Source organism: Pyrgilauda ruficollis, unplaced genomic scaffold, assembly GCF_017590135.1.
Source record: "Pyrgilauda ruficollis isolate IOZ18807 unplaced genomic scaffold, ASM1759013v1 scaffold140, whole genome shotgun sequence".
NCBI lineage: Eukaryota > Metazoa > Chordata > Aves > Passeriformes > Passeridae > Pyrgilauda > Pyrgilauda ruficollis.
The window spans coordinates 1015012-1027162 of NW_024512544.1; the positions used below are offsets into that span (position 1 = coordinate 1015012).

The following is a 12151-nucleotide window of genomic DNA, read 5'->3' on the forward strand; positions in this document are numbered from 1 at the left end:
TTGGAAATGCCTGTGTCTCCCTTGCAACGTACAGAAAACCAAGCCACCTATCCCAGAATTCCAAACCTCATCCAGGAGCAAGGTACACTCAGGTTTAGAAAGGTAAATGGTAATTCTTAGATTATTTTTTGACTCTTACCCTTGCTCAGCACTTTCTGCAAATCAAGTTTCCTCAGGGGATTTTTTTGTTGGACAGGTGAAGACAGGAGCATCAGAAATCACTTATTGAAACCCAGAGCCTTGTTTCATAAAACAATTCTCTCTTCCCCACTCCAGGCTCAGGGGTCTGAGCTAATCAGATCAGCTCAGGCTCAGTAATAATGAAATAGCTGTAACCCATTTAAGCAGTGCAGGACAAGGAGTGTGTTTGCTGCTCAGCAATTCTGCCACTGAATAAGCAAAGCCTCTCCCCTGTGACAGTGGGTCCTTCTCAATTACCACATCAGCTGACATCAGCGCTGAGCTCATGGCCTGTTCCACACTCCATATGAAGCTGTCATGATCTTATTATTTGTGTCTTCTTTTTTTTTTTCTTTTTTTTTACAAGAACTTTACCTCTAAAGCTACTGCCTTTTCAGGCAAACCCTGGACAAGTAAATGCAGGTGTCTCAATCCCTCCTTGCTTTTGGAAGCCACCAGCACACATGTGTTTTGATGGAGCACTGGCAAGTGATTTCATTTCTTGTGTCCTTATATTAAGGCTTATGTGAGAACTATTTGAGCAGGTTATTTTACAGTTTTAGGCTTTTGCTGTTCAAATAAAATATTGTGGAGAAGATAAGCCATCTGCACTCCACATTCAGATCCACTTTATGGTGCATTCCAACCACCCTGAAGAATTTGTTATTTCTTTCATTCTCTTCCTTGTCATAATTTATTTCATTTTGCTACATGATCACATTAATAAATAAAGAATATGGCATTATATGCACAACTACTGCCTGGTGAGACATAACACAGAAAATAACAAATGTGACAATGAAAAACAAAATTTGAAATATATTTACACCAGAAGACCAGATAAACTTACTATCCTATGCTGGAACACGCATTTTCTTTGTGAGGCTGATCTGATTTATTGCTTCTGAAAACTCCCAGACAATGTAAGAAATAATTGTTTTTAACAAGAGTTTAAGTCTGTAACAGTGGATAACAGCACACTTTTAAAAAATGCCACTCCTGTGACACTAAAGCCCAAAATACCTCGCCAAAGCCTACTACGTTCATCCCATAAAGCTCTATCATGTCATATTCTCTATAAATTTACAAATTTAGGATGAGATTTCCAAGCTGTTTGGACAGTGCAGAGTCTGAGATTCCTGCAGCTGTTGGGTGCCCAAATAATGGGATTTTCCCATGTGACAATGTGGCTGCACCAACATATTTTCAATCAACCCCTTGGGCTCTTTGAAAGCTCCAGCTCTGGGTGTGTTAAATGAAGGGTTGGGGTGGAGCAGCTGCTGAGGGAGAACTTTCTCTGTGAATTTGTTCAGAACTTGTTCTGTGCTGTCACCAGAATCAGGGAGCAGCTGATGAGGAGAACAAAAAGTGGCTCTCAGGCTTCTGTTTGCTGGGAGTTGCATTAAGTTGCACAATGGATGACCCAGGTCTGCACCAGCACAAAATTCTTGCCTTTCTTCAAAAAAACCACCACTGTTGGAAAACTACCAACAGAAGGGAAAAACTGAAACAAGAACTATGCAGGAGACCAGCAGAATAAATCTAGAGAACTCAACTAGGTCCACACAGTTGCCATAAAACTGACTCAAATCAGCTTTTAGCCCTCAAAAAAAACCAACCAAACCTGAGTCCAGTGAACACCCTGCACCCCAAAAAACCCCTAAAACAAACCAAAACTCCACCATTATTTTACCTCAGGATCCATTTGCTAGTTTAGCTTATAGTGATGAAATTCATATAGGACAGAGAAAGCACTACTGGCACATCAGAATTTAATTTCATTACCTTTTCAATTTTTTTGTGTGTATTAAGTTAGTATTTTAACATTTATTTTTAATATATTTCTTTTATGTCTTTAATCCAAACCCATGTGCATAAAAAGCACTGTGACTTGTCAGATGTTAGTTTGTTTTCCTCCACATTTTAAATTTACTGAAACTTCTTTAGACCTATTAAAGAAAGAAATTCTTTTTGAAAACAGTACAACAAGGCTAAGATACAATAAATATAAGCACTTCAATATTTAAGTGAGGAAAATGAATTTCAGTGTGCTTTCAAATTGCTTTTCTTCAGTGCAGAGTTTCTTTATTTGTCCAAATAAAATGGATTTGAGTGGGTGGCTGCTTTAAGGAATTATGCAGCACTATTCAATGGCTTTGTGAACTTGGGAAGGTATTATGAATAATGGATTTGCTGTGCTCTAAGACATGGAGCCACAGCATTGGAGGTCATTGGAGATTCTCTAATGGGCATCTGCTGGAGTGAAGAATAAAGAGCCTGGTACACTCACTGAAGCTACAGGGCCTGGAATGTTCAGATCAGTGACTGAACACAGAATGGGAAGAGCTGAATTCCCAGAGATACCTCCCACAACTCCCCAAAAAGGGAGAAAAGGGCTGGATTTCCCTTTGCCAACAGCTGGAGGAAGGAAAGATTAACTTGAAACACAAGCACAAAATATAAGAGTGATTTAATCTCCTGCTTACCTAGATGTGAACAGTTTGGTTTACTTTACTTTTTGTTCCAACTTTCCCTGTTAACAGCATGATTTTCTATCAATATAATTACACCTGTCTAATCCCAGTGTGCACCCAAAATAAGTGTCAGTGGATGAGGAGAGCATCCACTGCTCTCCAGGGAAAGAGAGGCCTTTGCAAGCCACTACTGAAAACTTCAGCTGCACATAGCAAAGCTCAGTTTACAACTGAATATGTAATCAAAGTACTGTCAAGCCATGAGTGATAACCTGATATGGATCACTTAGAAGGCTGACACACTTAGAATTAGGTTTTCATCAACCCACAGTGCCAGCTGCTAACCTCACACCTAGTATCTCAGTGTCCCCAAACCCTCATTTCAATCTTAACCTTCCAAAGTCAGCTAAGATCTGTATTACTACTAAACAAATCTTGATATTAAAAAAAAAAAAAAAAAAAAAATCTAAGAAGGGCTTTTAAAGGAGCAGAACATAACTGCAGAAGATCACATACAGTATTTTTACTTTTTCCTTTGAATTTCAGAGCAGGGATATGAGTGTGACTACAGCTGTGTTCCCCATGTGCAGCAAACTCCTGTGCCCTTTATGCCACAGAAACACTCTGTGACCGTCTGCTCTGTATTAAATAATTCACAAATTTTGTTGACATTTTACTGCAGTCTCCATATTAAGATTCCATTATCTAGAATGTTTGTGTTGGTGACAGAAATATGCTTGAAAGAGACACTAAAATATAAAGAAATTCATTGGGTTTGCATCAAGTGGATAATTCCAATACATACTTAATAGGTTTCCCACAGACACAGGCCTTTGCAGGCTCTGAGTTCAGTAAATAGATGCATAAAAATTGTCTTGCAGATGGTGAATTGATTCCTAGCTGGGAAAGATATTGGTCAGCCTAGGACAAGATTTTTGTGTGATGATGTGTCTCAATTCACATCAGAAAGCCTACAAATACTGAAGGGAAATTGCAACATTTTTATTTGCTTCATCCTGATCTTCACCTCCACTGAGGCAAATCCCCCCTTATTTTCCTGGGAAGTGTCAGAGGGGTCATGTCTGCTGTATTCACAGGCTTAACCACTTGGACCATCTGGGAACAGACCTTACAGTTTTCAGTCTGCTTGAGGATTTGGAGATCTGTCTCAAAGAATAACCCAAACAGGGCAGCAGAGAAGCTGTGTTACTTGTATGACATCAAACAACCTAGGGAAATGTAAAGAGTGAGGACAGAAATGAGCCCCAAGTTTTTGAAAACTGCCACAGAGAAAAGAAATCACTATTAGGCTGGAAACAGTACTTATTCACATTTTAAGGAAGTACAAACACAACTCAGTGTCTTCCAATATCACTGAAAGACCCAGGGCACTTTTTTTGTATGCAAGAATTAATTGTTAAATTACTAAGATGTGACTTGTGTTCATTTTCCAGCTGAGGCTAATCAAAGATGAATAGAGTTTGCTCTAACAGGAAGCAAAACTAGAATTCCACCACTTGGGAGAGAAAATAATCTTGTGTAACATCTGAACCCTTAAAAGAAAACAATAAAAAGGAAGAAAAATAAATCCCAAAAACATCACACACAGACATGTCTGAAGACTGCCTGGAGCCAGAGGAGAAGAACTCAAAAATTACAAGAGGAATTTACATGTATTAAGGCATCCAGTACAGCAGGCTTTTACTTTGAAATCTAATGACCAATGCATCTGATTTCAAAGCAGGAGACATCAGCAGCTCAAAATAGTTCACATTCAGGTGGATATGTGGATATGCCTGTCAGAGTATTGCTGCTTATGAATAGTAAGAGGTATTCCTGCTCTTTTTAGTTCACTGGGAGACAAGAAGAGAAATAACCTACAATTACCTGTGCTGCAGCACGTGGGGATTTTGGGTGACAGTGCTCCACTTGATTGTGGAGCACAGACTGTGTATTATTTGCACTAACTGGTACTGACAGGATGTGGGAGTGATGATGGAGATACATAATTTTAATGAGCTGTTGTCTTCCCTGAGTTCTGTAATAATATCTGACAGTTTTCACTGCTCTGTGAATTACTCTGTTGGCACAATTAATTTCTGGTTTGGTGGAGATACTGTAAGTCAGTATTTCTAGGAAAACAGCTTAGGTAAAGAAAAGCCTGCCAGTAATGAGTGACTGTAACGTGAGGGAGAAAGAAAACATCTGGATAATGAGCCTGGATGTGGAGTGGAAAACTGTAATCTGAATTCAATTGTGCTGAGTGCCTGCAGTGCTGATCCTTTGCATTTGAGTTCTGAATCTAGGACAGTGGAAACACCCTGTCAAGATCTGACTAACATTTTGCAGGTTATAATACCTGCACACTTGCAAATAGAACAAAGAGAGAAAAAAACAGTGCCTGAGCTTCCTCCAGTGCACACAGTCCCAGCAGACTCAGCTTTTTGGATCTGCCAGCTGCTCTGGTTAGGATTTGGTGGAAGGAAGCCTCAGTTTTACCTCCCTCATTCTTCCTGCTTCTGAAGTAGCTTCCAGGGAATTGAGGAGGTGTTTGGACAAGTGAGGGACTTCAAGCAAAAGGTGTTCAATTTCCAGAGGAGCACATTTCCCCACCAGCTCAAATAAAGCTTCCTGCTGACCAACAGGAGCCTCTCAGCCAACTACACATAATTTACAAAATCTGGCCTAAAGGAGGAGAACTAGAACATAAAAAAACCCTAACAGTTGCATCTAGTATGTTCTTTCCAAGCCATACTGAATGCTGAAATAACAGAAGTAAGGAAACTTCTGAGATTAGAAAATTATACACCCTTTAATGTAAATCACATGCAACTTTCTCAACTATCTTTTCATAAAAGAAATGCTATGTAGCTAACTGTGGTAGAGTTCAGGTAAGCCTACTTAGAAATCTCTGCAGAACTCAGACATTTTAGAAACCAGCTCTATTTTCAACTTCAGTTTTAAAAAAAATAAAGTAGTAACTTGATTTTTTTCCTCCCTTCATTAATCAAAAACTGTGCTGTGCAGTTCAAGACCAGTAGCAGAAATCAGAAAGTAAAACACTTACATTTCTGTGTATTTAATTCTTTAGGAAAGAAAGTCAAGATATTCTGAATTAAAAAGTATCACTTTAACTACTAAGATCTTCAAATATGCCTCCTGTGCACAGGCTAAATTGCCACAGATGCTTCCAGTAAAAACCAGAGAAAACATGGATCTATCTAGACCAGTAGCCAACAGCCACCACTCCAAAATTTCAGTGGAAGTTACACAACTCATGTCCTGTTTTACACAGTAATTAATAATCACATAAACATCTACTTCTCATGGATCTATATTATTACTGAAAATCCAATACAGATTTTCTTTCTTCTCACCCAGCAGGAAGATTTGAAGACAACTAATCTTGACATATTTTTATCGTCCCCAAGAAATAGAAAGGCAGGGTGTTAATGATGGCTTCAGTTGTAACTCACCCTGTGGCCTCGAGTAAAGCCCTTCACCCCTTTGTTTATTTCACCAGATGTAAATAATGGTATGGCTTGCCCAGCTTAGGCATCAGCTAAGATTTTTCTGGCCTTCGGGACCTGCAAATATGTGACCATAGTAAACATTTCTCATTGCTGATGCACACTGTCTCGTACTAAATCCACAACGTGATTTAAGTTTACAACATTAAGTTCAAGCTACACTTCCTGTAAAGTTTTGTACTTCAAGCTTCATCTTATCCAGTGTTATGAAGATTTAGCCATATCTTCCCCTTAACTGAATAGCTCTGCTTTGAATATAATCTTTTCCTTGATAATTCGCATTTTCAAATTGATTTTTTACAATTGGCTCTCTGGGAATTATATCAATGAGATTTTAGACATTCCTGATCCTGAAAAATGTGTTATGGAATTGTAGCATAATTATAAATTTGGAGACTTGGGCATAGGCCTGGATTTGATTTGAAGGATTAATAGTAGCTTGTCTCTCCAGTGCTCCTTGGAGGATTCCAAAGGGAATTCTCCTTTATCAAAATGGCAAGAACTTCCTGCTGCGCTGTCAGGAGAGACATTACAAACTACCCAAAAATGGTCCTTCTACATTTCCTCTGAGTTCTTCTACCTGCCTTCTAATTTCCTGGAGGACATTTGTCTTCTCTGAAAATAGATTAGCTCCACTTTTACTGGAATCAATTAAACGTGGGATCTGGCCAGAAGAGCCTGTGGCTTGTGCCCCACTGAGCAGCCAGTCAGACACCTCAAATGGGGTATCTGGACAAGGACTGGCTACACACACTCACCCTGATTCAAAAAGTGAAAATACAGCTCCATTTTGAAACTAGAAAATCTCTGGGTTACTTCTGAGGGGATTTTTCAGGATCCTGATACGGATGCATTTGGTGTGGTGAAAAAAACCCCTACAAATCTGTGAGTAAATAATGCATTTCAAAGCTGTCCATTGCCTAAGGGTAAAGGAAGAAAAGAAACAGTATGAATGGCAAGGACGGCAGGAAAAGCCAGGCTAAACCCTGGGCTCTGATGGTACAAAGCAAAGAGTGTGACCAGTCCACTTGGCTACTCCAGCTATGTTAAATCATTACTTTAGTGAAACTAGAGGAAAAAACCCACCCCAAAGTATAACAGCAGTTTAAAATCAACATAACCATGTCTTGCACTGCACACACTCAAGGTGTGTATTAAAACACATGGAGTACCATTGTTGCATGATATCATTCCATGGTATCATTTCAAGGAAAGCTGTAGCTGACAAGGGGCTTCTAATTAAACAAAATTCATCCCTGCTTGATTTCTTTAAATACTAACCCCAAATTTTCCAAAATTTAAGACTTCTTATGAGAAGAAATGAAAAAATAAACAGCAGTTACCAAGTGGAGAGAAGTCACAACAGGAGATAATTTTAATAGGGGCTTCAGAGCAAAAGAAGGGATTATTTATATAAACTAGTAATTAATGTCAGACACATCTGACACTTGGGCAAAGAAGTGAGAAAGCCCAGTCTTGTTGCAGAGAAGCAAAAAGTGTCAACAATTTTTTTGTATATCTGGAAGTAAGTAAGTAAAAGAATATATTAACACACCTCAGTGACAGGACACTATCCTCAATGTTTTACAGAAGAATCAACAATAATCACGATTAGTCAGTTCTAACATTTGCACCTGAACAAATGCACCAACAGATAGTAGAAATTACTGAAGATTGAAGTGAAAACATGTTTTAAAAATTAAAAATAAAATTTGATTATGGGAGAAATTTCCATGAGTAGACAAAAATTGCCATGTTAATGGAAAAGGAAAACAAATGAGTGATGGATTATGGAACAGCAAGCAGAAATGGCTCCAGTTCTCAAACACTTCCTCACCCTGGGCTCTGCTGCAGGACAGCACAATTGCATTTCTTGCTGGCCTAATTCCACATAGTTTGTACTACTGAAAGGAAGTAGAGAAAAATGGAGAACTGGTCTAATGAGTGCAGAATGGATCAGCTGAAGAAAACCAATTCTGACTGTTCTGACTGCTGCAAACAATTTCTCAAGCTCAAAGCATAAATAACAATGTTTGCATTTAACATTCGGTGTAGAGCATATGTCTGCAAAGCTAAACAACCGCCTGTGTTTACATGAGATATATGATGCTCAGCTTGATTTGCATATCAGAGATCAGGCTGTAAATCTCTGATGATATTTATCACTGGATAATTGAAATTAATCCTGCCAAAATGACTTTGACAGTGCTGAATTTACGGTCTGAGAAAACACCCCTGGAATGGGCTGCTGTGCTAGAACATAACTGGCTGTATATTTCAACCTGAGCTATGCTGTTGAATAAAATCCTGGCCACAAATGATAAACCTCTCCCTTTCTTCTCCAACTTCCTATTTCCATAATCATTAAGAAGTGGGGATAATTTTGAAGGTAGCAGATATGTCCCTGTTTTGCTGTTTTGTTTTGGTTTAATTTTTTCTAGCCATGGCAGGCACATGAGTTACCTTTCTTCCCTGCACTCCCTGTCCCAATGTTACACCATTTTATTTTTAATTTCCTTTAAAAGCAACCAATTATCCCAGCAGAAAGCATCAGGAAGTTCCAACAACAGAGCTCAGACTCCCTTGAGTCCTTCAGTAACTCAGATCATGGCTGTGTCTCAGCTTGTGTCTGTGTTTCCAGGTGAAAAGGAAGGGGTTTGGATTTTTGTTTCTTTGCTTCCTGTTTTATTTCTTAAACTCAGCTTGTATCTTTAAATAGAAGGCACACAAGTTGTCTAGAAGAAAACAGTTTACTACGAAGTTACCTCACATTATCCTCCTGGTAGGAATGTAATTTGTGGCTTGATATATGATTGAAATTTTCATTATACACAGAAGAAAAAAATTGTGAATAATAGAAATCCCCAAACAAATAAAAACCCCAGCAGTAATTCACGTTCTAAGAAAATAAAATGCAAATATTTAGTAGGTAGAACTTTCTCATCATTGGCAAAGAATTATGTAATTTATTAAAACTGCTGGCAACCTTTTCCTATTCAAGAGATATTGCATCATGAATTCTTTGGACTCCAATAAGGGCTTCGATGATTGTGCAAATTGCACCTTGGATTTTGGTGCTAAAAGATAGCAAATAGCCTCCCCAGTTTCTTAACACCAAGTTTACAACTACAGAGAATGCTGTATATTTTCCAAAAGCAACACTTAGAGAAAAGTATGTTCCTAATGTATAAAAAAAAAGTGGCTTTTTTGAAACTTGGAAATAAAAAGACAACTGTCACCCACTACAGAAATTGATGTATTTTTATTTGTAGCATTTTTTAAAAACATACTTCTTTCAGAGAGGTGGCAGTGATAACTCTGATATCCCTCTTTCTTTTCTTCCCCTACAATCTGCTACTTTCCAAGCCCATTCAATTTAAAAGCAGGCATCCATCCAAATATGTAATATTAAGGAAGAAAGACAGCTCTCATTTATAAAATCTTAGTTCCTTGTTAGTGGAAAGAATAAAACCACTAGATTAACTGTGACCACTGATTATTATCCTCCCACAAGAATGTTATCTTGGGCTCTCTCCCTGCTCAGAGCTTGTGGCACCTGTGATGCCCTGTGAAGGCTGACCTAGAACAGAGGCCAGACAGAGCTAAAGAATAAAGCAGGGATGTATTAAAAGGCCTCAATGGATGCACCTTGGGCAGCACAAGAGCCCAGCCAGGGCTACACCCAAGATTAACCCAAAATGGTCGCAAAATGGATGACAGGTCATGGGGTCTCTCACTTTTATAAGTTCTGGTCCATTTGCATATTGGAGTTAATTGTCCAATTACAGCTTTAGCCATAAAGTCCCATCCTTCTTGTTTTCTCTCTTTAATTGACCATTGTTTGTGCTCTTGGACCTGAGATTTGGATCATTTGTCCTTGGTCCCCAGCTAGAGAAGGAATTGTTTTGTCTCCCTGCTCTGTGAAGAGAGTTCATCCTCCTCATATGAAGCCCAGACCCACACACTAAAGCAGTACAGGATCTGAAAAATATAAAATGCTGAGGGCTCATCTGGACAGGGAGAGTGCTGACAATGGCTGGATGAGCACCTGTTCTGTGGGGATGGGGAGACAAGTAACTTTCCAAGCATCGTAAATCATGGATGGCCTGCTCCATGTCCCTGTTGTCACACAGCCCTAGGCTGCCAGGGCGGCTGAAGGAGGGCACACATTGCTGTGGTGGCCAGCCCAGCTGGCTGTGTTCACACCAGAGAGCTCCAGGCTCATGGCACATTTCCAGGGGACACCCTGGAACAGCTGGGATTAGTGCTGCACACTTGGCCAGGTAGCTCAGCAAGCAGCACTGCCAAGCCCAAACTCACTGCAGGTTCTTCTGTAGAGCAGCTCCAAATCTAACAGCAGCAATTTAACAATCCAATGGAAACCATCAGCTCATTAATCTGTCCATAGCCTTCCCTAATTTCCAAATCTTGCTATACATCCTGCACAGGCTGATTTTTCACTTGAATGAGCCAACATGGGCATAAGGCCCAGCTGCAGCTGAGTATTCTGCAGAACCAGGATGGCTTAAGCTTGAAACAGCCACATTCTTGTCATCAAACCCCTTGTAGAGAAGCTCTTCCAAAGTGTGTCATTTCTCCACAGCCCTCATTTCATATTAACTACCTGCACCACCTACAGCTCTACAAACTCACCTGAGCCAACCACAGCAGAACGCACCTGGTTTTGCACTGAGGCAATGCAACAGCACCCAGCACATGGTTTTTACTGGGAACACACCCAAAATCCAGCAGTGAGGACTCCCAGAGGGGCTTTGTCTTTTCATACTCTGAATACACCTTATTTTAATCAGACTATGTCACATTTTTATACCACTTCCTGCTGCTGTAGCCACTGATATTTTGCATTATTTTTGGTGTTTCAGTGATTCTGCATGGATAGTCAGCCTTTCACATCGTGGTTGGGATGTTACTCTGTTATTTTCACAGGCAAAGCACAGCTCAGATAGACTGGAGGCAGAAATGGGAGTTGGTGATGAGTGTGAGTGGGAGGCACCATGGGTTGGTGGTGAAGGTTTGCTTTGATTCCTCTGACTACAAAAGCTTCCTCAGTACAGAAAGCATTTTCAACTGTCTAAACAAAACCTTTGTCTATGCAAATTCAAACTCATTCTGACATAAAATTAAAGCTGTTGTTAGTATTATTTTTACAAGTCATGAATATGCCATAAAGGATGATCAAATCATTAGAAACATACAACAGGTTAAGAAAAGAGGAGACAATACATCAGATTTTTGCTGTTTCCATTTCTAAGGAAAACACTGACCATTAATGCTTATTACTGATAGTAATGGTGGAACCATCATCTGTTCTCAGGACTGGCTGACCATTTCTATTATAAAAGCCACCTCTCAGCTGGCTTGAACTTTGCCAAACCTTAACTAGTTCAGTTTTTTTCCCAAAATAATTTGGAATAATTCATGAAAGGATGGGTTAGTTATCCCATTTTGAAAACAATATTTTTAATATCATTTAATGGCTCCTCAATTCGTTGTTTGAAAGCAAGACTGGAAATAGGATACTGACAGAGTTTTAATTAACTCTCAATGGAATCTGGATGAACTGCAACAGTTTGAAGAGTCTCCAATAAGGACTCACTGCAACTACAGTAGACTGGGAGGGATTTAGGAAAAAGAAACAGAAGAAGAAATTTTCTCTTGCTTTTTTCAACAATCATCAAGGGGTATTTTACCTCATTCAAATGCAAAGGAAGTAAAAGACCAATAGGAAATGGAAAAATCCATTAGGACTGGATAATAAAGAATCAGGGGAAAACCTATAGGATTGGAAACTTCTCTGTGGACTGATGGCATTCAGCTGTTAAAAATCAGACCTGGTACAGTACAGTAATTTAGGAGCCTAGTTTATAGAGAGATAGTTTGGAAAGAGATAAATCCATGCCATTTCTTTAAGGTGTAAGTTAATCAAAACTTTAGACAACTGGAGAG

General features: G+C 39.2%; 1 protein-coding gene across 3 annotated transcripts in view; it reads right to left on the minus strand.

The window, feature by feature from the left end:
- Window positions 1-12151, minus strand: part of SPAG16 (sperm associated antigen 16) — a 370003-nt gene that overhangs the window by 160509 nt on the left and 197343 nt on the right. The window lies entirely within an intron of this gene.